The sequence below is a fragment of the Athene cunicularia genome (assembly GCF_003259725.1).
Source record: "Athene cunicularia isolate RWA chromosome 11 unlocalized genomic scaffold, athCun1 chr11_part2, whole genome shotgun sequence".
Taxonomy (NCBI): Eukaryota; Metazoa; Chordata; class Aves; order Strigiformes; family Strigidae; genus Athene; species Athene cunicularia.
The window spans coordinates 1,934,942-1,959,633 of NW_020799114.1; the positions used below are offsets into that span (position 1 = coordinate 1,934,942).

At 57.7% G+C, this 24,692-nt stretch overlaps 1 protein-coding gene across 1 annotated transcript in view; it reads right to left on the reverse strand.

Moving 5' to 3' along the window:
• Positions 1-24,692, reverse strand: part of ZNF469 (zinc finger protein 469) — a 48,038-nt gene that overhangs the window by 22,961 nt on the left and 385 nt on the right. The window contains exon 2 of the mRNA XM_026857024.1: positions 9,608-9,791. The gene's annotated coding sequence lies outside the window, so the exon portion shown is untranslated. The remainder of the gene's footprint in view (positions 1-9,607; positions 9,792-24,692) is intronic.

Here is a 24,692-nt window from a genome sequence, read left to right on the forward strand (position 1 = left end):
TTTTTTTTTTTTTTTTTTTTTTTCAATTAAAAGCGATTATAATTTGCTCTGTATAAAAGAAAAGTGGATTTAGAAAAAAAAAAATTATAATATCCCCCCTTCCTGATTAAGTACGATAGTCAAGTGATGGAGATAAAAGTAGCCAGTGGCTCTGGCAGGCCACGTCGTGCAGACATGAACTTGATGTCCCCCCGCAGCAGCTCCATCCTGGTGGGGTCCAGCTCTGGGGGATAACGCGACGCAGAGGCCGACTTGCAATTTATGGAGATTTCCTGCAGAGGGAAGCAAAGGTGTCTGCAAGCAGCCGTCCGGCGCGGTGCCAACTTTGGACGGGGGGTTCAGGGAGGAGAAGGCTGGGGAGGGCGAGACCCAGCGATGCTGCTCCAGCAGCCACCCTCTCCCCAGTAATGCCGGGCTGCAACTCCAGGGCTTGTGGTGGAGGCCGGGAGATGCCCGGCGGGACACCGATCCCTGTCGGATTGTGCAGTGGGAAGGTGTCGGTAGAAATGATGGTTTCTCTTTTCATCCCCAAAAATGCCTTTTCACACCAGGAAAGCGGAGGGGTTTGAAGCGGGGCCTGAGCAGGGGCAGCGCTGGAGAAGGGGCTCCGCTCCCCGGAGTGCAGCCTGGGCCGGGCACCAGCGCCTCGCTGGTTCACAGGCTCTTTGCCCTCCCCAGCAGACATTCCTCCTGTGTCTCCCAAATGCAAAATATTCAGAAAATGCTCCGAATACAAATGCTTGCTTGGTGGGGGGCGGATCCGATTACACCCAGGGCACAGAGGGGAGCAGCCCCACGCACGGCTTTGCTGGAGAACGCCCTGCAGACTGGACAGGACCCCGAGACCACGTCCCCTGCCAGGTTTGCGTTAAGCCCAGCCTGTCCCCGCAAAAGCCCCGCTGCTCGGCTTGGCTCGTAGAAAGCAAACAAGTTGTTGAGCTGAACAGCCCCGTAGCGGCATGTCCCTCACCGGGACGGGCAGATTTGGCGGGTCCCTGGTGGGGTCGTGGCTGGGGTGACCCGTGGGTGCTGTCCCACCCGTGTCCCCTGGCACGTGGCGGTGACGGGATGCTCTGGGCTACGTGGACACACTCTGGGTGCCGCCTGCCCTGAGGAGCCAAGCGCTGGCTCTGCTGCCCACAAGCTGGGATCACGTCCCCATGCCCAGACGCCTGGTGAGGGGCACATCACAGACTGGGTGGGATCACAGGACTGCAATTCTGGCGGTCTCCCCCCCCTCCAGTCCCCACCACTGGCCTGCACCATCCGTGATCTCGCACACGCACTGGTGACGTCCCTGCAAAGTCCCTGCTGCTCTCGGGAGCGCTGCCGGCTCCGTCCCCTCCTGGGGCAGCCCCGGTGCTGTGCAGCCATCCTCGGCTGCCTGCAACCTGCAGCTGCAGCACAGATGCTGCTGCAAACCCCCCCACGGCTGCCGTCGTCCCCGTTGCAGCTGCAGAGCAGGGACCCCACCATCCCTGGCAGCAGGAGAGGATGTGAATACCATCTCCTTATTCCACTGCCTATTTACTCCTTTCCGTAACTGATGTCCTCTGCTCAGCCACCGAAAACCCAACAGGGAGCAGGTCCTTGCTGCCCAGCCCTTGGCTCGCGTCTGCTCCAGAGCATTTCCCCAGCGCTCGGCCAGCGGCGTGCGTCACCGCCTCGCCATCCTCCCCAGGCCGAAGGGGAAGCAGATGGGGGAGGTGAACGCTGGCAAGGAAGGACTCGCATCCCCGAGAGCAGGGAAGGCAGCCTGGGAATTTTGGGTTTTCTCCTCCTTTAGGCTCCCTCACTCAGCTGTGGGGTTGGGATGCACCCGTGGGTACCGTATCACCACTGGAGCTGCTCCTGCAGGAGGCGGGAGTGGGGCTGTGATGATTTTGATGGAGAATGACCCAGTTTGGCTTCCTCGGGCTGGGCTTGCTGCCTGCAGCCAAGCTTGCCATCGCCTCCAGCACCTTGCACGGTGTTTCCGTGGGATTCACGGCCCTTGGGAAGCAGGAGGGATGTGCCACGCAGGAAACCACAGCGCAGGGTCGGGAGTTTAAGGAAAGGGCTCGACGCTCAGACTCCAGCATCCCCGCAGCTCCTCACCAGGGAGGTCCCCTGAGCTACAAACCGCACTGGCTGCCACAGTGTCAGGGCACAGAAACGGGGAGAACGTTGTGTTTTGGTCAGCAGGACCCCAAAAAATGAGCCGCCCTGGTGCAGCCCCCTCCCGCCCCGGCTGGCTGCGGATGCCGGCGCTGAGAGATGCTCTCTGTTCTCAACAGGAGCAGAAACGCTCGGGGCCAAGAAAAACGTGCAGAGCTATAAAAAGGCTGGTGAACAGAGGGACATTCATGGGGAACTTCAATCAGCCGCTCCGTAAAGATGCCGGTTGCAGTCGGGCGGGTTACGCGGCCCCGGCAGCCGGGGAGCAGCGGGTGGCTGCCAGCTGTGGGCAGAGCCCGGGGCAGCGGGCAGCTGGATCCTCCTCCCTGCCAGCGTGATGTGGACGTGTCAAAGCACTGAGGGTATAAAAGCAGGATGGATTTACACATCCCGCTGGCGCATCCCTGGTCTGTGGGGTGAGGAGGAGCTGGGTCAAAACCCAGCCGCGTTTTCCGTCGTCTCTCCCGGGTGTCTGGTCCCCTGCAGCCCCTCTCCAGGAGGGTGACAGCAGCTCGTGGCCGTGGGGACCCTCCTGTGACGTGAAACATCAAAGCTGGGCGGCCGCTGGGGTCAGGTTTGTTTGCAGGTGCCGAACACGAGTCTGGCACATGCCTGAAACTTCAAAGGGCGAGTAATGAAAAGCATTTTGCCGATGGGTTTCCAGGCACACGCAGCCCTTCCCGCTGGTCCAGCTGCTGGGTGGCAGATGTGGGGACACGTCCCTGTGCCCCAGCCATGGCCGGAGAGGGCAGAAGCCAGGAGATACCAAGATGGAGAAATTCCGAGAGGCTTCATGCTGTTTCTTCTGCTTTTTTTTTTCTTTTTCACCAGGCACCATCCGTGAGGGAGCAGGGTTGAATAACACCAATATTCACCGCCCGGACAACCCCAGGTCTGTTTGCTCAGGAGACACGTTTTCTCCAGAGATGTGTCGAGTGACAAAATCCCTTTCCTCATGCTGGTGTGTTTTTGTTTCATCAGTCGAAAAAACTTAGCTGAGGATATTTTAAAGGGCTGAAGAATGGCATCCTGCAAATATTTTCCTTTCGCTGGTGCTGCGTGACGTGGAAAAGCACTCGGGGTCCAATCCCATCCCTGCTGTGTCAGTCTGGGTACCGGTCTGGGACAACGTCCCTCCTTGATGTGTGTTTGCAAGATGCAAAGCGAGGATTGGGAATTTCCCTTCTGCTTCGGGGTCTGGTTTTCAGACAGAGCAGGATGATTTTTAAAATATGTTGTCTCAGGAAGACCAGATCTGAAGAAAGGATGCTGCTGCTCTTCCCGCAGGAAAAAAAACCCACAGATGCAGCCACTCCTGGTGCTGAATCCCAGCAGCGAGGTGATGCTGGAAGCAACAAGTGGCTGGAAAGCACAGAAATAGGGGGTGGATCTGGCCACTGCCCCTGGCCCAGGGTGGGCAGCATCACCAGAGACTGGGCTCCACGCTTTCTCGTGCGTCTCAGCCCTTCCCTCACCTTCGGCCACTGAGGGAGGAATGAAAAAGGACAAACTGCTCCCCCCCGACCCTCTGGGAGTCTGGAAAAAAAAAAAAGTGTATTTTTATATTCCCTGGCTGGAAAACTGAATTCTTCCAAACAGTGACAATTTAAAAAAAAAAAAATCTTCCTTCTGAAAAATGGGTGAAACCCACTCGTTAGTGGTTTCTCTCCAGACCCCAGTGGTGGGCAGATGCAGGCGGGGGAGGGCAGGGGGTCGGGGCATCACTCCCCACCTGACAGGCCACGCTCATGCCGGGATTATTTTTCCTCCCCCAGAAAGCATCCCAGACAATACCTAATCCGATGGACACCGGAAACTATTTATTTCCCTCAGCTATTTAGCAACGACCAAACCAGTGCTAATGCTACATTACTAAACCCCACATACTTTTACAGTGAATTCACAGATCAAGAGGGTTGGTGTTTTTTTTTTTTTTTTTTTATCCTTCACCTGGAGATTTAACGCTGCTGGGAGCGGGCAGGAGGTATTTGCAGGGGCGAGCCGGGTGGGATATTCACGCCAGCGCAGGGATGGGGCTGTGGAGCAAATATCTTCGTGCATCTCTCATCTGCCCCGCTCCTTTTCTTCCGTTTTCCAGCAAAACGTTGCAACTAATAATTTTCGCACATGGTGCAAGAGCTGTCGTAAAGTGGCTGCTTATTTCATTAGCAGCCGCCGGCTGCTATCGGGTTTAGGGAAAGGGGGTGTTGGAGAAGGGCCGCCCGCGCCCCATGGGGTATCGCTTTACCCCGCCGCTTCCTGCCCAGGTGAATCCACACAAACCCGCCTGTGTGATGGAAAACATTCGGCACCCGAGACACGTTTCCAACCGAAAACACAGGCTGCGATTCAGCTTCCCTCCCCTGCCTTCCAAGACGTCCTCCTTTTAACACAGAAAGTGGCATTTATCTCGGGATTCCTCAAACCCGCAGTATAAAATAAAAAAAAAATAAATTAAATATAAGTCTGGGAGTCTGCCCGTGCTCTGCCGGCCATCCCTGTGCCCACGCTGCCTGTCTCCTCGGAGCAGGCAGCTGCCTGCAACACACCTGCCTCCCGGGGTGCTCAGTGCCCCCCGTCAACGTGGGGATGCTGAGGGGATGCTCCCAAAACAAACCGCCCTGCACCAGCGACCCTACAGTAACAACCCGGCACTGGGATCAGCCGAAGGGGTTCAGCATCCTGGGCGCTCCCGAAAAAGAGCCGAGCTGGGGAGGTGGAGCACGACGAGAGGACAACACCCTCGCGCCTGCGTCTGCTCCGTCCCAGCACCCTGACACCCAGCCTGCCTTCCCCTGAGCCACCCTTTAATCTTCCTCACCACGTGTTTCTAAACTGAGAGTTACAATGATCGACCAGAGCAAGATTTTGGTGGGGTTTTTTTTTTTTTTGTTTTTTTTTTTTTTTAACAGCTGCTTTGCAAAAACACGTTATAAAGAGGAAAATGTGCTGCCTGCCTCTGCCCCAGGACAAGGCCAGCAAGCGCGGCGGGGGCTGCAGGGGATGCGAGGACTTTGCTCGTCATGCCTCGCCAGGGCCAAGCCCAGGCACAGCTTGGGGGTTATTTTTCCCTTTCATCAGATGCCAGGTTTCAGCCCAGGATTTATACGGTCAAATCCAAAATCCCTGGAAGGCAGGGCTTGGCGCGGTGGGAACACAGATGCTGCCTTTACCCTGCTGCTGTAATTATGCCACCAAACTTAGAAAGCAGCGGAAGGGCCGTATGTAGCGCTACAATTAGGAGGCTGTTTAATTGCAGTGCAATTGCGTATTGTTTTCCTCTCCCCGGCTCCGGTTGCCAACAACCAGCTGAGCATCAGGAGCCACATGGCAAAGCCCAGCACGCCGGCTCCCCGCTCCTGCGTCCTCGGAGCATCGCTGCCAATGTCGGACAGCTCTGGGGACAGCAGGGCACCCCAAAAACGTGACCCATCCCAGACATGCGGCCCCGTTGGGTCAAGAGCAGCGGGTAGATGTGGCTGGAGCACTCAAATCTTTTTTAGAGCACCTCACTTTTGGGGAAAGGACCCACCAAAATATGTATCTGCTCGGTGCAAGATGCTTTCACGGAGCAACAGACATGGTCTTCCTCTCTCTGGGACTCCCCTTCTTCTGCCCAAAGCCCGCTGCCTGGCCTCAGGAGCAGCCCGGAATGATTCCTCCCTGTCAGCCCGGAGATTAAAATGGATATATGCGTGGGAACCAGCAGCAGCAATGGAGACAACATGGGAGAGCAGCTGATTTATATCGCGTTGCCCCTGCAAACGCTGCGCATAAATCTGCTTTTCAGGGCGAAGCGTGAATCGGGATAGCTCTGCTCGACTTCGCTTTATCTCCTCGCTGCATGACTCACTCTCGGAGCGTTGAGTTGGGCTTCCTACGGAAAAGCGAGCGATGTACGCGGCCAGCGGACCGGCGTTGCAGCGGGGATTTCACAGCACCCGGCAGGAACGGTGCCACCACCAGCTCCATTGTTGTATATGAAGAAAATGAGGGTCCGCAAGAAAAAAAAAACAACAGTTGTTCTCAGTCTGACACAAGTCAGGTGCACACCGGTTTGGGCAGAGCCAACTTGGGTCTCCTGCTCTTGCCTGCAGATGCTGCCACATCCCTGGGGTTTAAGTTGGAGCAAAGGCCCCCCAGGATGCTCACTGCCATGGATTCATCCAGCCACGGCAGCAGGAGGAGGGATGTGTGGGGAGACCTGGAGCGCATCCCCGGTGTCGGCAGCCCGGCCGGGGCGATGTGACCCTGACAGAGCAGGAAAACACGAGCAGGACCTGGCACCTTCCGCAGGATGGCCCCAAGCTGGTGGCACTGCCGAAAGGAGGGATGATAATACTCAGATACCAGGTTTAAAGCTCTGGGGAGAAAGATGGCGGGAGCTGTGCGGTGTCCCCCAAGCCTCTCTCATGGGCGAGGCTCTTTAAAATGAACAGGAACAGTGACTTAAGTCTCACGTTTCATCATCTCAGTCCTAGAAGCACCTATAAAGTTTAGCAGTGGGCAAACGGGGCCAGGCATCCTCCCGTTGCAAAGGCTGGGAGGTCCAACGCGCCCGAGGCTGTGAGTCCTCCGCTCCCCACGCCGCGGCCGGGGCTTTGCCGGAGGAACGGGCCACATCTCCGGCACCGTGCGGGAAGGCGGCTCCTCGTGTTTTCACAGCTGATGTCGGGTCTGGAGAGGCTGCCGCGGAGCTACACCGGGGAGGAAACGCAGCAGAGGGTCGGCCGGCAGCTGTGGCCACCTCTGCCTGCACCTGGGCTTGTCTCGGCCCCGCGCTGATGCGGAGGCTCCTGGATCTGCAGCAGCGGGGAGGGCAGAGCAGGCTTTCCAGGAATAAGCTGCTGCTCCGAAGCCCTGCTGAGCTCTGTGTGCTCGGGAGCATGGGAGGAACGGCAGCATGGCTGGGTGATGCTTGAGCAAGATATCAACGTGGAGAGCCATGGGCAGATATCAACATGCAAAGCCCTTCAGAATCTGCCCGCACACTCGCTCGCTGGAAGGCACTGGGGGAGCGCAGAGGACCGGCCAGACCCTGCTGTAGTCCCTGGGATGTCCTCAGTCCCCCTTCCCCAGGGCTGTGTTGCACCCGCAGCCTGCGAGGGAGGTTACTGGGAGGTGGGGATGGAGAGCACGTGGCATGGACAGCCACGAAGGGAGAGACATCCCAGCCAAGCCCAGGGATGTGCGACCACCCGGCGCCCCGTGGCAGCAGGGACACTGCTTGGGGAAAACAAACTGTCCCCAGAGAAAGGCCAGAGAGCCCCTTCCCTTCTTTCCTTTCATGATCTGCTCTCAATAAAGTCACGGGGAAAAGGAAATCTATATACATCTAGAGGCAGACCCTCCGGGTTTCCCTTCTCTGCACCCTGCTGTTGAACCCTCCCCAGAAGGCTGCGGAGAGCTCGGCCGAGCCCAACACACGCCTGTCCCCAGCAGCCCGTGTCACAGTGCAACTGCCATCGGCTTGTCCCCCTCTGCAAAAACAACAGGCGAAGAAAGAGCACTTTTGTTTCTTCCTCCTCTATTGACACAGCTGGGAGGGCTGGAGCTGGGGGAGGTTCCTCCTCCGGAGGGCCAAGAGCCTCCGCACACTCGCTTTGTAGCTCAGGCGGCGCTGGAAGAGGTGAAGCTCCTTCGCCCACCTCACACGGGGTTGCCAGAGCATCCCCTGGCCTGTGTTGGGTGGCAATGGGGAAAGATGTCACACCCCTGCTCCGGTTGGGTCCCCTCAGAGGGGAAGGATCGTTCCCGGGATGATGGCAACGTGCAACCCCAAAGCTGCGGCTGCCGGCGCTGTGCAAAGTCCAGCCTCCCTCACCCGACCGTCTCCAAGCCAGGGATGCTCCGGTAATCCTGGGGGATTTGCACCAGGAGCCGTGCCCCGCCGACCCCCCCGGCCTTCACCTTCCCCTGCCCCACAGCATTTTCCTGGCTCGGTCGGACACGGCACAGACGGAGCCAGTGGCCGAGCTGGCGTGTGCCCGCAGGTGAGCCCAGCTCGCCCCGTGCCACTTGGCTTTTAATGTGAAGGCACCAACCCTCTCCCTTCCCTCTCTGTTCAAGAATTTACTGCGCTGGCTTTCGCAGGCACCCAGTGCAGCTATTTTATTGCCATTTATTCTAAGCTCCCCCATCAGTGCTGTAACAACACAAGGACAAGATTCATTAATAAACCGTAGAGAGGAGCTAAATGTTTCCCGGTAAGTAAACCCAAAATGCCACAATTAGCTGGGATTTCAGGAGAAATCCAGCTCAATCTCTTAGGGCAGAACGTGCCCTCCAAGCCAAACTTGGGGCCTCATCCAGCCAACATTTAAGATTTAGGATCCTGCTTCACGTCACCTCCAAGAATCCCTCTCCCGGGATTTTGCCGCTGACCTGCACGGAGCCGGGGCCGAATCCGGTCGCCCGGCCACTGCGTGATCGGTGGGTTTGTTCCTCTTTGCCTCTGAGGCAAGAGACAAATGCAAAGCATTCCTATATCTCCCTGCTTCTACTGAACGACAGGCAAAGCAATAAAATGCATTTTTTTATAGAGCTGTAAATTTAATTTCCTTTTAAACCATTTGCTTCCACTTATAACTCAATGGAAATCCGCGCTGCTGGCAAAGCTGCAGCATCCCTGTCCTGCCATCAATGTATAGAAGCAGAGGGCTGCAGTTTTTTGGATGAGCTTAAAAGTTGATGGAAGGGAAGACGGGGTGGGGGAAGAGAGGAAAATTCTTAGGGCATTAAGGGCCTATTTTCCATCTTCCTTGTGAACCTTCCTCAAGGGAAGAGCTTGAGCTGCTTTACGGGGGCACAATTAAAGCCGTCTCTGTCTGCAGGACAAAAGTTCAGCCCCAGACTTCGCTGCGGAGCCGAGGACGCTGGTTGTGTGAGGGAGAAAAGTAATGGTTTTTCTAGTCTGAAAAACCACGTGAGGTTTTAGATATGGTGCTAAGAAGCAAGAAGCAGCGGTGCGGGCTCACGCACACGTCCAGCATCCTCACACCATCAGGAAACCAGAGGGGATTTTCCCAGCTCCTGTGAGCTCCTCGTTGCTGTGTCCCTTGACGGGGCCAAGGAGCGGCTGCTATGGCACGATGGCTCCTGGCCAGGGATGCACGGTGGCCCTGGAAGTCTGGGGAACCCATCATTTGCTCAGCTGTGGGTCTATCACGCCAGAGACCTGGATCCAGACCACTTCTCTCCTCCAAACCCCCTCCAGCCTCTGCACAGGAGGAGTTTGCAGTCTGCACCTACAGTAGGTGCCGCCCCGGGAAGGAGCGGGACCAACGGACGGCGCTTGGTGTCGTACAAGGGTGCTTGACCCAAGCACCTCATCCCAAGGCTGTGAGCACCCTCCGCCAGCACCCAGAGCTGGCACCAAGCCGTGGGCATGCTCTGGGCACTCGTTTTGTGTCTCCTGCCCAAAGAGGGTGGCGGCGTCCCCATCACCTACCTGGCACCTGAGGACTCCTCTGTCCTACTTGGGCTCCTCAGGAGCTCCGGACGTGCTGAGCTCCTCGGCGTGGCAAATCCCAAAGGCTGGAGAGGCCATTCCCGCTCATCCTGGGTGGATCCTCAAGGGCTCGGGCTTGTCCCGTGCCACTCGACGGCAGCAGGCTGCTTACCGGGTGCGGGATCTGCGGGAGAAAGGAGAGACCTGGCTCAGCAGGGAACGGCTGCAAGGGGACGCTGGAGATGGGCTCCAAGCCACCCCTGCAGGGACATCGTCCTGCCACCCCGGGGTATCGAGTCCGAAGTACAGGAGTTATCTGGGAGAAGCTCTGATGGAGAAGCTGTTCCAGAAAGCCAGCGCAGGGATTTTGGAAAAGCCCCCCCCGGCCTGGCTGGGAGGGGGATGCTGTGGTGGGGTTCTCAGGGAGCTCCCACCAGAGCTCTGTGGTGCTGCCCCTGCTGAAGCCAGCGCCCTGGGGTGACAGCAAGGGGAACACAAGCACCCCTGGGTGCTGCCATCCCTCCTGCCTGCAGTCTGCCCTCCTCGCTGCCCGTGCTGCCAGCCTGGGGAGGGCTGGGTGCTCCGGCTGCCAAAGCCCGTGAGGTGCTGTGTGCTGAGGGATGCAGGCCGCTTTCTCCCTGCCTTACAGCCTACTGACCTTTGAGCTCTACTTTTTATCCTGCTTTTGTAATTGAGGAACGAGGATAAAAAGGCTCAAGACAGACCCATGGGGGCCACTGCTGTCTCTGCCACTGCCTGTACCAGACTTCACATCCAAGCCTTCCCCTCCTGCCCATCACCTCCCTCAGGAGCTCACCAGGCTGGCACAGGCTCTCTGGCCACGCTTCAGGGTACTGGTCTGCAGCCCAGCACCCTCCTCACCCCATGCTGGGGGAAACAGCTGCTTGCAAACACCCGCAAACACCTTCAAATCCTCCCTGCTCTCAGAACTTGCATCACTGAAGCTAATATTCAGGTTGTTTTCAGGGGACAGAGAACCCTCCTCCTGCTCTGTGCACCCCAGCACGACACGCCCTGGTTTGTGAAAAAATATAAAGGTACAAACAAACAACAGTTACACTTTAAGCCCAGTTTAAGGCATTGCATGAAATCAAGCTCAATTCATCCCCACAGCCTGGGAGGAGGCTGAGTGACCCAGGGCTTGTGGGTGCTGCTCCTTAGCGACCTGGGACTCGTTTGCAAGCCAAACCCAGCCTGTCAGTCTGCTACAGGTGAGCAGAGCTCCCACCGCCGGCTGCTCCCAGCCCAGAGTCCGTCGTCTTCTTCTGCTTCAGGAAAGCTTCATGCTGCTGCTTCCAGCTGCATCCACTGCACCTCTGAAGATGCAAGGGTGCCTTTTGGGGGTGAACTTGTGTGCAGGTAGACACGGGAGCAAAGCAGAAAGGAGTTTTACAATGACCCAGACAAGCACAACCCTGAAAACGTCATCCCAACATCCACGAGGGACGCGCAGCTCCTCCAGAATCAGGACGTGACCCATTTCCACCGCCCCAGGGCACAGCCAGATGTTCAAAACAGCAGCAGAGCACCCAAAGCTCACCCAGGTCACAGTCCTGGGTGCCTCAAAGCATTAAATCTCCCCACGCAGGCTGCGAGCTCTGATCCCATCTCTTCTGCAAGCTCCCAACCCGGGGGTGTGAGCGGTCCCTCGGACATGCCTTGGTGGCCACAGTCCTCAGATCTGAAGTCGGGGTGATCCGTACTGAAGCTCCACCCGGTGCCAAAGGTTTAAAACCCCCTGAAGTTTAAAGCGCGATGTGAAGCCCACTTCAAAGAGCTGCAGCTTCCTACTTGATAACATCAGGAGTCTGGGTCAAAGGCTGTGTCCTAGGAAGTCCAGCAAGGGAAGGGAAAATAACAACGCTTTCTCCACAGCAATTCCTTGCTGCTGAAAATCAGCTGCTGGTTTAGGAAAACTAGACCAGCACATTAAAATTATAGATGATGCCGAAGCGTTCTCTACTGGGTTTGAAGGGGGTTTGCTAGCAGGGGAAGGGGTGGCAGCAGTTCTCTGGCGCTGTTTGAACCCGGCTTTGCACAGCAGGGTACACCCAGCTCTGCCCGGTGCAGGAATGTGGCTCCTGGCTTCTCCCATAACGAAGAGGATGGGAGTGAGGGAGAAGGCTCCAAGCAGGCAGCTGGGGCCCGAGGGGCACTCAGCCACGCTCGGACCCATGACCCAGCACAGCATGTCCCTGGCAGGTCTCAGGTTTGGGAGCATCCCTTGCCCGCAGTGCCTCCCGGCAGCTGGAGGCAGATATTCCTCTTCTTAAGGCTGTTTCCCAGCTTCCACGGCAGCTCCAGGCACAGCCGTGGGCTTTGCAGCCCTCTCTGCTTTTAAGTGTTCCCAGTTGGCTGGTCCCTGCTGGGTTTGATATCAGCACTCTGGTATGCCGGCGCTGGGATCTGGCCTTTGCTGGAAGCCACCCTGGAGAACAGCCTCAGCTCATCCTCCGGCTCTGATAACAGGTTGAGAACGAGCAAACCGCTCACCTGGGAGCTCCTCAGCCAGGGCACTGCGTGAGCCTGGGCTCTATGGGCTGGGGGATGCCCAAAAGCCCCTGACACGTGAGGATGGGGAACAAGCTGTCACCCCGGGATGTCCTCATCCCTGCTTGGGACAAGGCAGCACGTGGGGAACTTCCCACGGCTCCTCCGAAAGCACTTTGTGAAAGGGGTACGGTGCCGCCTCCTCTGCGGCTCTCACGTGGCCAGCCTGGCATTTCCTAATGCATTTTGCAGGACAGTGACCGTCCCGGCCTGCTGGGGATCAAAAAGTTCCAAGAAACAGCAGGAAAATGGCCACCTGCAATAAAAAGTCACAAGTCAACCAACACAAGAAGCAGCCGTGGGCAGTGCTGGTGCCCTGAGCTGACCGTGGGCAGAGGTTTTAATCCTGGCTTTGCAAATACCATCGCAGAGTCAGGGTAGAAGCAGATTGTCTGATTCATAAAGCTGGCTCTGACCACCCCACCTCGAAACAACCCCGTTTCACCCCCCAGCAAAACCCCAGAGACCCTGCAAAAGCCTGCGGATGCCCCGAGCCCTGGGCCATCCGGGTGGGCTTTGCACCGGCCAGGTGGAGCAGAACCCCCCGGCACCAGCAACCACGTGCGACTCCGGAGGTGTTTGGGGTGCTCACACCCACCCTGGGCAGGCCGAAAGGGTGCTGGGGACAAACGGGGGGGGGCATGTGTTCCACAAGAGCACGTGCCATGCACACACCCCATCACTCATCGCCACAACCCCTCCCGCAGACCCGGCCTTTCCTCCGTGCCGACCTGGGATGCATTTGCCAGATCCTCATCCCGAGCACGGGCAGGGGCTGCAGGACCCGGGTGGGCTCCAGCTCCTCCTCGCCCTCCTGGCCCTCATTTTGCAGCATGCGGGGACAGCGGATCCTTTCTCTGCCCTCCACCTCTGCAATGATTAGTGCCTTTCAGGAACTTTTTTTTTTTTTTGGCTAGCCGGCCCCAGATGAATAGCTCTGGGCAGAAGCGAGCAGACAGCATCCCCTGTATTCCACCCTTCATATGAAAACCAGATGCCACGAGTACGGTTACAAATCAAAGCTGACAGGGGGACGAGAGGTTTACTTAGGAATTGAGAGAGGGCATGAAACCTTTCCAAGGGGGCTACTGTGCAGCCCCCCCCGACGCACAAACCCTGAATTGTACCAACGCTCCCTCCTCCCCATGCCACGGAGCCTGACAAACACCAATAATCATCCCCTTTCATGTTATTTGTGCTTTCTGTTGGCTTGTCTAGAAGCGATAGGCGAATGAGGACGTGTTACCTGGGCAGCCTTTTAGTTTTGTGAGTTTTAACTCACCGCTGCTCGCATTTATCCAGCTGGCTGGGATGGTGTGGGGCAGGGCTGAGCCTGGAAGAAAAGCCTTGCTCAGAGGGCGAGGCGGTGGCAGCATCCTGACGGGTACCGCGCTCTAATGAACTGTCAGCTTGCGGAGGGGGAGCTGATGAAACAGCTGGGCTAATGTTTAGTGACAGCCACGATTTACTAATCCGCCCGAGAAATAAATAGGAGCCGTGTGGAATAAAAACGAAGTTCAAGCCCGGCCCTCGCCGGGGCACTCGCAGTGAAACAAAACGTCAGGTTTTATAAATGACCTTTGCATGCAAGTCCCCGGCGAGGCCTGGGAGGAGGCGAGGGGCGGCTGCCCGGGGGGAAGCGCCTGGAAAGCTGCGAAGCCAGGAGCTGGCGGTGGATGCGGCCGAGGCCGCAGCGAGGTGGGACCGGGACCGGGGCAGCGGCAGGGAGATGCTGTCCAGCCCGCCTGGCCGGAGCACGGTACCACTGGGGCGGGCATCTCCCACCTCCGCGGCACTTTTCAGGGCGTGCATCTCCCGTTTAACCTTGGAGCTGCAGGGAGAAAGTCCCATCTTAGACCTGTCATGGGCGAACAGGGCTAAGACCTCGATTTCCGACGCGGAGTAACGCTCAGACGTGCTGTTCCTGCCCGCGAGGGTTTATCCAGCCCCACTGGGAAGCTGTCCGGGCGCTGCTCGTGCAAAACGTGGTGGCTTTAGAGGCCACAAAATTTCCCAGCTCGCTCCTCCTGCGAGCCAGGGCTGCCGGCAGCGACACCCTGACAGCCGTGGGAGGGATGTTATATTGCAAAATCCGTCGGGACGCAGATCCGCGCTGTGAGAGCGCTGCAACCGTCCCAAGAACCTCGCCGTGAACTTGGGGTTGTGAAACTTCCCCCAGCCAACGTTCCCATCCGGGGAGCTCTGTCTATCCACTTGTGCATCTCCCAGGAAGGATTCCTCTCTACTGGAAAAAGAGATTTTTTTCAGAGCAACCTGCCTCTTGCCTCCCAACAGCCCTGACTGCTGTCCCAGCCCAGGAAACATTTCAGCTCGGGTAGTTGAGAGGATTGCTGCAAACAGTTGGCAGCAAAGATCGCTCGGACTGTGGAAGTGCTTTGGGATGAAAAGTATGTGATAAATTAAGATTACTACTCTTCCCTCTGATCAGCCAGTCACTGGTTTCCAGCACGGGGCTGGCCAGAAAAGTCTCACCAAGGGATTCTGGCCTCGTCTCGAGAGCTTGCGGTTGAATGAAAGCAGATATTTTACACCAGCGTCCAGAGCCTGCTTTGGGCTCTCGAAGTGACAGAGAATTCACCACAGCTTTCGTAATCTCTTCCAAAATTAATTATCCCCGCTTCTCAAAACCTTCCTGCTTGAACTGCTCAGCCTGCAGCTTCAGCGGCGGAGCCAGCGGGTGTGATGGGAGAGCCTCTGCCACCAGGTACCTTCTCTCTGGGCCAGTATTGAATTGCATCCGCACTATTTTTTCCACTAAAGCCGGACTTAAAGCTTGTCCCTCTCAGCAGCACCGCGTGGGAGCACTGTGACAAGTGGGAGCTCACTGTGACCTGGGCGCTTTGCTGCGGGTGGTTACTGCAGCACCGACCCGCACAGCACCTGCAGGCATCTGCAGCATCGCTTTAGGGGGCCTCCGAATGAAAAAAAAAAAAAATAAAAATCCTGAAGAGTGAAAAGCAGCAAGCTGAAGGAAGGGAGCCCTCCGGGATGCTCTGGGAAACACCCACCTTGCTCTCAATTCCTTGCTTGCAATTGCCTTGCTCGTGATTCCTTGCTCACGACTCCTTGCTCACAATCCCTTGCTCACAGTTCCTTGCTCACAATCCCTCTGAGAGCTCTCACAGCCCACCTAACACGGGAGCCCTTGTTTTTATACAGTGCTCAAGGGCCTTATCAGACCAGCGTGCCAGGCTCAGCCCAACACTCAGCACTTCCCCACCAGCCAGACTTGCAAACTCCTCAAAAATTATATCCAGGTCAACTTGGTACAAAACCCTGCCGATTTACTGAAAACAGCTGAGAGCCAAAGGCTGGCAGGAAAGGGGCGTTGGCCTTCAGGAGGTGGAGGGTGGTGAAGCATTGGGTGAGAAGTGGTGCCCCTTGTACGACGGCGGGCAGGGACCCGGCATCGCTCCCCGCCCTGCAGCATCGCTGCCGGAGCAGCCGGAGAGCGCGAGGTCAGGATCGCAGCTCATCTCCTCTCACCCTGAGCAGGTTTCAAGGCAACAAAAAAACAGGGCTTGACCCAGACACTCGCAGTAACAGCCAGAGCAGGTTTTCAGTAAAACCTTCACCTCCTCGGGAGGAGATTCGCCAGCTGCGGTGCGTGCGCAGGTGAAACTGGGCTTGAATTCGTGCAAATAAGGTGGCAGATGCAAAATGGGGTGCCAAGCTCTGCAAGGCCAGGATGGGTTCCTGCCTCTCGGTAGGCTTGTTGCCCCCAGTGTCTGCTGAGCTGATGGAAAAGCCACGTGTGTGAGATCTGCCAGGCGCCGTACGAGCACCCACGGCGCTGCCCGGCCACCGCCTGGGGCAGCCGGGCCCCACCGCTGCGGCACGATAAATGGCAATGAAATGCTTCCCCATCCCCGAGGGAGAAGAGGCCACTGAAAAATGTTCAGAAGGACTTTATATGAAATAAAACACTGGGCTTAGTGGAAATGCTATTGGGAAGCACATCACTCGCCGCACGGCTGGAGCCGGGGGGAGAACATTATGGAAAAATACTCCAAAATGCAGGTGTGAGCCGCCGGAGCTATTCAGTGATTAGAGTCAGCCAAGAAGATGGACAAAACCCCCCCCAAATTTTCCATTTCAGGAGCAACGCTCCACCACTAAATTTAGCTTTTTGTTTTTCAGGTTTCCAAGAAAATGCCAATGGGATGGATGAACCAGAGACCCCGCCCACACGGATCCTGGTGCTGGTTCCTCCACCGATGCTTCACCACCCTCCACCTCCTGAAGGCCAAAGCCCCTTTCCTTTGGCCTCTGGCTCTCAGCTGCTCTCGGTTTTGCAATAAATCAGCAGGGTTTTGAACCTGATGCTGGTTCCTCCACCAGCAGCATCTCGTGCCGGGCCGGGCTGCCCGCCTCGCCCCGCTCCCGCACCCTTCGGGGAGAGCCGGCACCGCAGGGCCGCACCACCACGGACGGGCTCCGCGGCCCATCCCGGGGCACGAGGCCACGGCGTTGGGCAGTTTCGTCGGGAAAACGTGGGAATCCTCCCTGTCACCATCTCCCTCCCGCGCCTCTGAGCGCCGGCCAAGGAAAACACCATTGTGTTGGGAGCAGACAAGGAGCCGGTGCCAGCGAGGTCCGAACAGCCGGCTCATTGTGTCCCTCCGACTGCCGGCTTAGCTCGGGGTTAGGTCAGCCTAATGTGCAGCTTTTCACTTCGAGCCTTCATTAATGTATAGAGGAAATGAGAAACATTACACGGTAGGGCTGGTTTGTATGGAAGGCAAATGTGGAGAAGGAAAAATAATCCTCCTTCCCTGACACCATGCTCTGGCAGCGAGCGATGGCCCAAAATGGGAGTGAAACGCGGGGGTCAGCGGGATGGGAGCGATGCCACGGCTGCCCGTCGCTCCTCCAGCCAGCCCAGCTCCTTCCAGCCCATCCCTCCACCACACATCCCATCCCCCAGGTCGCCGGGATGCACGGGCAGGGTTTGGGGGTGCTCCCACCCCGGTGTGCTCCTTCCCCTCCCCTTTATTAATCCATTTGCTGAAAAACAGGCATCCCACACCAGGCGACTAACCCAGCCCTTCTGGTGTGTCTTCCGAGGGTGTTTCCAGCTTCGGAGGGGTGGAAAGGGACCCCTGAGGGGTGGGCTGGGACACTGGGACTGTGGTGGGTGAGGGCAGAGGGGACGGTTCCCAGCTTGGTTCCCCTTTTAGCTTCATCTCATGAATCACCTGAAATGAGGTCGGTTTAGTTCAGCTGCTCGGGGCTGTGTGAACTCCCCGAAACCTCCTCCAACAGCTTCGTAAGCTCTGCCAGCCCGAGCTGCCTCCTGGGTATTTCCTGCAGGTTTTACAAAGTCTTTTAGAGAGATAAGAGCGAGCGTATCCTCATGTCTCTCTCCTGTCAGGTTAGACACCAGGTTTTTAGTGAAACGTACGGTCTGGAGGTTTCAAGCATCCACCTCTCCCTGCCTCTCCTCTTGGAGCAGCGTGGACTCTCCGGTGGTTGCCCCAAGGTGCCCGAATCCCTGCTCTGGGGAGAAGCAGCTTGTCCTTGCCCCCGGCCAGCCTCGTCCAGGCAAACACCTCCCAGCCCTGCTCGCTCTGCTCCGTTCAGCACCCTCTTCCCACGCCGCTGGCAGCCGTGACAGCCCCGGCCCCTCCGCACGGACCCCTGTGCCAGCTTCCCTCAGCGAGGTGTGGGCGCAGGGAGCTTGCACCCGCGTGTGAGGCACCATGCGTGGCACCGGCAGGCTGTCCATAAGCACCATCGCTCTCCCCTGCCCAAGAACTTCCCGGGTCCTTGTTATGGTTTCAGCAAAGATAAAATGTCAATATTTTGAGGCACAGAGGGACCGCTGGATAGCCCGACCTGTCAACATCTAGAATGGAAAACACGCTCGTCAAGTACTTGGGATGAGGTTCTAATTACTCCCCACATACCAGCCTGCGTAAATACAGCGGAGCGGTCCAAGAAAAGCACGCTTCCGACACGGAGAGCTTTTCCCGGAGTTACACGCCGTCCCCTTTGCCCTGAGAGCCGGGTTTCATCTCCCGTAGGTAGCAATTTCCTTCGGCTGGGTTTTTGCAGGGCTTTACGGAGGAGCCCCAGCCCCGGCGGCATTTCTCTGTGGAGAAAAGGAGCAGCACCCTCCACGCTGACGGGACACAACCCGGGCTGGGAGTGTCTGAAAGGTGCTGGCGTGGCCCTGCGGGCCTTGGGGACATCGGCCACACCGATCCCAAAGCACCGGAGGATGCTGACACCTCATCCTCCCTGACTTTGCCTCTGGGAAAGCTGAAGGGGGAAGAGAGCTGATGCCTTGATTCATAGCACAGGTCAAACTCCCTCATCTCCATCAACAGCTTCCAGGCTCCCACGTGCCCATCGGGGATTGCAGGGGAAACCCCAGAAAAATGCAATAAATTTGCTTGAAGCAAATCCTCAGCTCCCAGCCCCACATCCCAGCTCCTCAGAGACGCAGCTTCTGCTTCCTCACAATGGAAACCCCCCACAAACAGAACTCCCCCCTTGACTCTGGCCAACCCGCCCTCCCCGGGCTGGCTCTGGGGGGGCAGCCCCTGCCTCAATCCGCTGCGGGGGGGAGTCGGGGCAGGGATGAGGATGCTCCGAGCCAGGGCATGTCAGTGCTGCTGGGTGGATGTTGTTTAGCTCAGCTAATCACCGTGAGAACTGAGCTCTCTTTGCTACGGATCTCCGCCTTCCCACTCTGGATATGATGATTCCTGTGTTGCCAACGGGCGAGGAAGAAAACAGACTCAGAAAAACGTTCAGGAGAGCAAAACTCCTTGTTTTAGAGTGAAAAGACGCTAAACCACAGCTGGGCCAGCCATCAGCTCTGAGGACACTTGACCACGAGCAGGACCAAGGTTGGGCTGAAGGCCACGAGACTCCTTGAAAGCCAGAAGAGTCCCAGCAGAGACTGGGACAGGGTGGGAGAGCACCTGGATCTGAACCAGCGCTGCCTCAGTTTCCCTTCCAGGCTTTTCCCTGCCCTGGACATTCCAGTTATAACTTCCCAGCTGATAAACTTCTTGCCTCCCGAACGGCACTTGAGGCCATGAGGGTGTTGGCTCGGGCACTTCCACGCCGTTCCCAAGCACCCTCCAGGGGTTTGGCCTGGCAGCTTCGGCCTCGCCATCCTCCCGCTTTGCAACGCTCCCGAAGAAAAAGCTCATGGGAGGGAAAGCAGAGCTGCAGCTTCACGCAACACACAGATCCTCTCCGGGAGGGTGTCGGGGGAGCGGCAGCGGTCGCAGGCAGCGGTCACAGGCAGCAGTTGCAGGCAGCAGTCGCAGCAGCAGTTGCAGGCAGCAGTTGCAGCAGCAGTCGCAGCAGCAGTTGCAGGCAGCAGTTGCAGGCAGCAGTTGCAGGCAGCAGTTGCAGCAGCAGTCGCAGGCAGCAGTCACAGGCAGTTACAGCAGCAGTCGCAGCAGCAGTTGCAGGCAGCAGTTGCAGCAGCAGTCGCAGCAGCAGTTGCAGGCAGCAGTTGCAGCAGCAGTCACAGCAGCAGTCGCAGGCAGCAGTTGCAGCAGCAGTTGCAGCAGCAGTCGCAGGCAGCAGTCGCAGCAGCAGTCGCAGCCGCAGTTACAGCAGCAGTTTAATCAGCAGTTGCAGCAGCAGTCGCAGGCAGCAGTCGCAGCAGCAGTCGCAGCCGCAGTCAGCAGTCGCAGCAGCAGTCGCAAGCAGCAATTGCAGCAGCAGTCACAGGCAGCAGTTGCAGCAGCAGTCGCAGCAGCAGTTGCAGCAGCAGTTGCAGCAGCAGTCGCAGCAGCAGTTGCAGCAGCAGTCGCAGGCAGCAGTCACCGCTGCAGTCGCAGCAGCAGTCGCAGCGGCGCAGCCTGGGCTGTTTGAAGCCCCACGTGGGGGACCTGCCCTCTGCAATCCATTTAGCGCTTGGCACCCTCGGAGGGCTATTTTTAAAAGGCATGCAACTGCCCCAGAACCCAGCTTTGAAGCGTGGTTCAAGGCTTTGTTGTTGGGAAAGAAAGGGCTTTTTTACGGTTGCAATTAAATGCAAACACAAGCGAGTTACTGGACCGGAGCCGGGCAAGGCAGGTCAGCTCCGCTCTCCCCACCGGGGCCGGAGGTCGTCCTGCTCTGGTCTCACGGCATGCCTCAGAGCCGCCGGCCTGCTCTCCGCGCTGCAACCGGCTGGGCTCTGCTGCCAATTGGAAACAGCGCGCTTTCTGGCTGCGGCTACGTACCAGGGGAGCAGGGGGTTCCTTCCCGTCCCCTGCAGCCCAGCAGCGTGGGGACTGGGGCAGTGGCGATCCCCGGCTTTGGCCCTGAACCCCACGTGTGCATCCCTGCGCCCAGCCCGCCTCCTCCTCCTCCTCCTCTTCCTCCAAGGAGCCCAGTCTTTGCAGGGCCCAAGCTTTCGGGGACGGGCGATGCCCAATCCGGGGGGGGACCCCAGAACTGCCTGGAGTGGCAATCCCAGCCAGCTGGTGCCAGAGGAACCCAGCAGCAGTGCCCACCACCTCCGGGCTGGCAGGAGGTGGCTACAGGAGCCCCAAGAAGCTCCGTAGCGGTCCTGACGTGCAAACCGGTCGTCCGACCCGGGTCTAGGGGCGAAAGACTAATCGAACCATCTAGTAGCTGGTTCCCTCCGAGGTTTCCCTCAGGATAGCTGGCACTCTTGGCGAAGGGGCAGTTTTACCCGGTCAAGCGAATGATTAGAGGTCTTGGGGCCGAAACGATCTCAACCTATTCTCAAACTTTCTCATCACCCCGTCCACGGCCGTACAGGAGTGGAGAGCAGCCTTTCCCCCTCGCAGGGCTACCAAGTGTCTCCGAGCCTGTAGCCAGCCCTTCATCTGGGGGGTGCCGACTGCAACGGCGTGGTCCCGCTAAGGACAAACACTAACGCACAGCGCAACGTCGGAAGAAATGTGGGGGTCCCCTTATGCTTCCCTCCCAGGAAGGTATTTTGGAGGTGTTGCTGAGCGGGAAGCCCCAGGCCAGCACCCGGTGTTATTGCAGCCTGGTTTTAACCCGGGCTGGGGTGGGAGGGTGCTAATGAAACATGACAGCTTGACAGGAAAGGGCATTAAATAATTCCTGCCACCCCATTTGTCCAGGCAGCTCTGCACGGCCACGGGGAGGGGGCAGGCAGTTCTCCTTAATTAAAAAGCAGCAGATTCAAACCAAAAATAGATCAGACTTTTTTTTCTTTTTTTTTTTTAAGGGGACACTGATGGTTGCCTGCGGCTGCATTTTTCACATGCCTTCCGAAGGAGATCTCTATCGATGCGCAGGGAGGATGAGCTGGTTTGGGTCCCACACTTCACCGTGGGTTGCACCCAGGGACACGACCGTGCCCGGCTCCTTCCCCTGGGCTCCGGCAGCCCAGTCCCACGCTCGGGGCACTGGGGCAGAGCTGGGGGCGGGGTCACACAGGGATGGAAAACACCTCAGCAGAGAGCAAAGCCACGAGAGGAGAAGGAATCGGTGCCAGGCAGATTTCAGAGCGCTGCCTAGAAGGCAGGTGGGCAGGCGGCAAGGGTTGGCACGGGGGAAGCCGGGCTTGCAAGGAGGCCAAAACTCTCTGCAAATACCTGCCTGCTCCCTGCCAGCACCCAGCACTCGTGTGCCACGCTCCCGACCCCGCCAGGCCAGGAACGGGTGACCATTAAACGTGTTTAAAACCAAAGACTAAAAAACCAGATTAAATATTCCCTTCTGAACCAGAGCTGCGATAAATCTGGATGGTTTTCTTCGCTATAAATGCTCCGTTCTTTTCCAAGATATGTCAAATTCGGGTTGACATAGCGCTTAGGGATATGGTGGGGTTGCGAACTGTCAATATTAGGTTAAGAGTTGGACTAGGTGATCTTCAAGGTCTTTTCCAACCGGGATGATTCGGTGATTCTGTGAACTTCTGGTTTTCAGCCTCTTCCACCAGTGGTCTTGTCCACAGGCTCTTTGCTCCAAGGTCTCTGAGGGCTGTAAATAAGCTGAGTACCATCAGGTGATGCTCCAAAGGGCCACCCCAGCTCTGGGACACCTGATGGGTGTTACCCCGAAAATCTCACACCACACGAGCCCCACTTCTTCCCTCCCAGCCATCCTGCTGTCCCTCAAGGGCCAGCTGTCCCTGAATCCTGGCTCTGGTTCACCAAACCTGGGGTTGGACGTTGCTTCTTCCAGCTGCTCCGGGACGTGGTGAGCCCGTGGCAGGGGCGGCACAGGGATTCCTGGACTCGTGGGGGACGCTGCTCAGCGGCTCACGGACCACTGCCCTTCGCTGGGCCATGCTGGGGGTGTAAAGGCTGTAGAACAAGCAGCACCTCGGCGATGATTGCTGCAGGGGCTCCGGCCAGCCAGCACCCGAGGTCGTAGGGGAGTGGGCAACCCTCGGACAACTCCGCGGTATCTCTGGGGGCGCACGGCCGCGAGGTGGTTTCCTGCATCAATCTTGGCTTTGTTTGCACTAACAGAAAGGCGAGGGCAGGCTTGGGCTTCCCGGGAAGCCGCATCCACGCGAGTGGGTGTTAAGCGGTGAGGAACACCATCGGCTGTCCCCTCCCTGAGTCATCCGGCTTCCCTTCCCCGGCCTCTGCCCCTCGGCAGGAGGGAGAGGAGAGTCCCTTCCCGTGCCAGAGCGGGATTTTAAACTGGGAAATCCTTTCACTGGACCCCAGGCAGACGATAGAGAGATTGAGACCAGGGCAGATGCGTGGGCAAGCCAGGACCACGTTCCCTGCAAGTTATTCCTTGGAAGCCCAACTCTGATTTCGCTTACGTGTGTGTGAATGAGACCTAACCCCACCAGGGCCGACGCTGTTGCTCCCGGTACTTCTGCGGATCTGGGTTGAGGAATTAAAAGCTGGAGGATCTGGGTTGGGGAATTAAAAGCTGGATTGCAGCCTGAGGTGAGCTTCTGCAAAATGAATGCCCGGCAGTCAGGCCCAGATACCTTCAGGGGTTGATTCCCAGCTACATTAAGGCCCCTTTATACTCCTCCAGCCATGTAAAGAGTCTCTAAGTGAGTGTAAATTAAATTTAAGTTACTTTTGCTTCCTTTTTAAGGCCCCTTTATGCTTCCAGTGAGGGGTAAAGGAGCCTTAGTGTGACTGTGAGGCGGGCAGGCTTCCCCGCCAGGCACAGGCAGGTGAGAGCCCCTCCTGTGCTGCCTGCACTCCCCATAAAGCAGCCTCAGGCTCAGGCTCAGGCTCAGGCTCAGGCTCAGGCTCAGGCTCAGGGGCTTTACGGGGTGCCAGCTCCTGCCATGCTGGTGATGGGGGGCTGGCGTCCTGGGGACAGCACGTCCCTGGGCAGAGGCATGGCAGGTCACATCAAGACATCCCCTGTCCATGCACGGCCATGGCCTCTTTTCCAAGGACAGGACAGACCGGGGTGTGAAATTTTAAATTCCCCGATTTTTTTCCGTGTAGGGGTGAAGGGATTTCCCCACGCACCGCGACAATTTACAGCACCAGGTAACTCTGTTCCGCCAGAGAGCACCTTCCCCACACCAGCCTGGTTAGGATGTCTCTCTCCCAAGCTGTTGGCTGCAGGTGGTATGCAGCCAATTCTTGCATTTATCCCCCAAATACGACCGTGTTTTTATGGCGCCAGGAGCAATCCCTCCCGTCGTGCCTCGTCCAGCACAGGTACGATGTGCCGCGACGCCGCGAGGTAACCGCATCCTCAGCCTCTCCTCCCCGGCACGAGGAGCCCTCGTCCACCCTTGACCTTCTGCACCACCCCAGAAGCTGCCCTTTGACCGCGGTCACCCACTAACCGCTCCGCCAGGCACACCCCGCTCGGCCCCGGGCCCGTCCCTGCCCATGGCATCGCCCCGTCGAGGCACCTTGCGCGGGCGAAGCCCCGGCCCGGGAGGTCCCAGCTGGAGGAATCACCTCTGGCAAGCGCTCGGGGTGCCAGGACCCTCCCTCCTCGGGGGGCTGCCGGTTCGTTGGGCGCTGCCAGGCCCGAGGTTTCCAAAGCCACTCAAGCCTCGAAGGAGTTAACGGAGCAGAGCGCGACTCAGATTCCTCCACCTAACCCTCCAAAGTCCCCGTATAACCAGACTTGGCACTTTGAGAAAGCTCCACAAATCCAGAGGCTAAAACCCGCTGCCTTCCGTTCATCAAGAGAAGGCAAGTCCCAGCTAATTGAGGAAACAGCCTTCCCCCAGCCCCCTTCCAAGCTGCTTATTTATTTTTTTTTTTTTTCATTCGGAGGCCCCCTAAAGCGATGCTGCAGATGCCTGCAGGTGCTGTGTGCTGAGGGATGCAGGCCGCTTTCTCCCTGCCTTACAGCCTACTGACCTTTGAGCTCTACTTTTTATCCTGCTTTTGTAATTGAGGAACGAGGATAAAAAGGCTCAAGACAGACCCATGGGGGCCACTGCTGTCTCTGCCACTGCCTGTACCAGACTTCACATCCAAGCCTTCCCCTCCTGCCCATCACCTCCCCCAGGAGCTCACCAGGCTGGCACAGGCTCTCTGGCCACGCTTCAGGGTACTGGTCTGCAGCCCAGCACCCTCCTCACCCC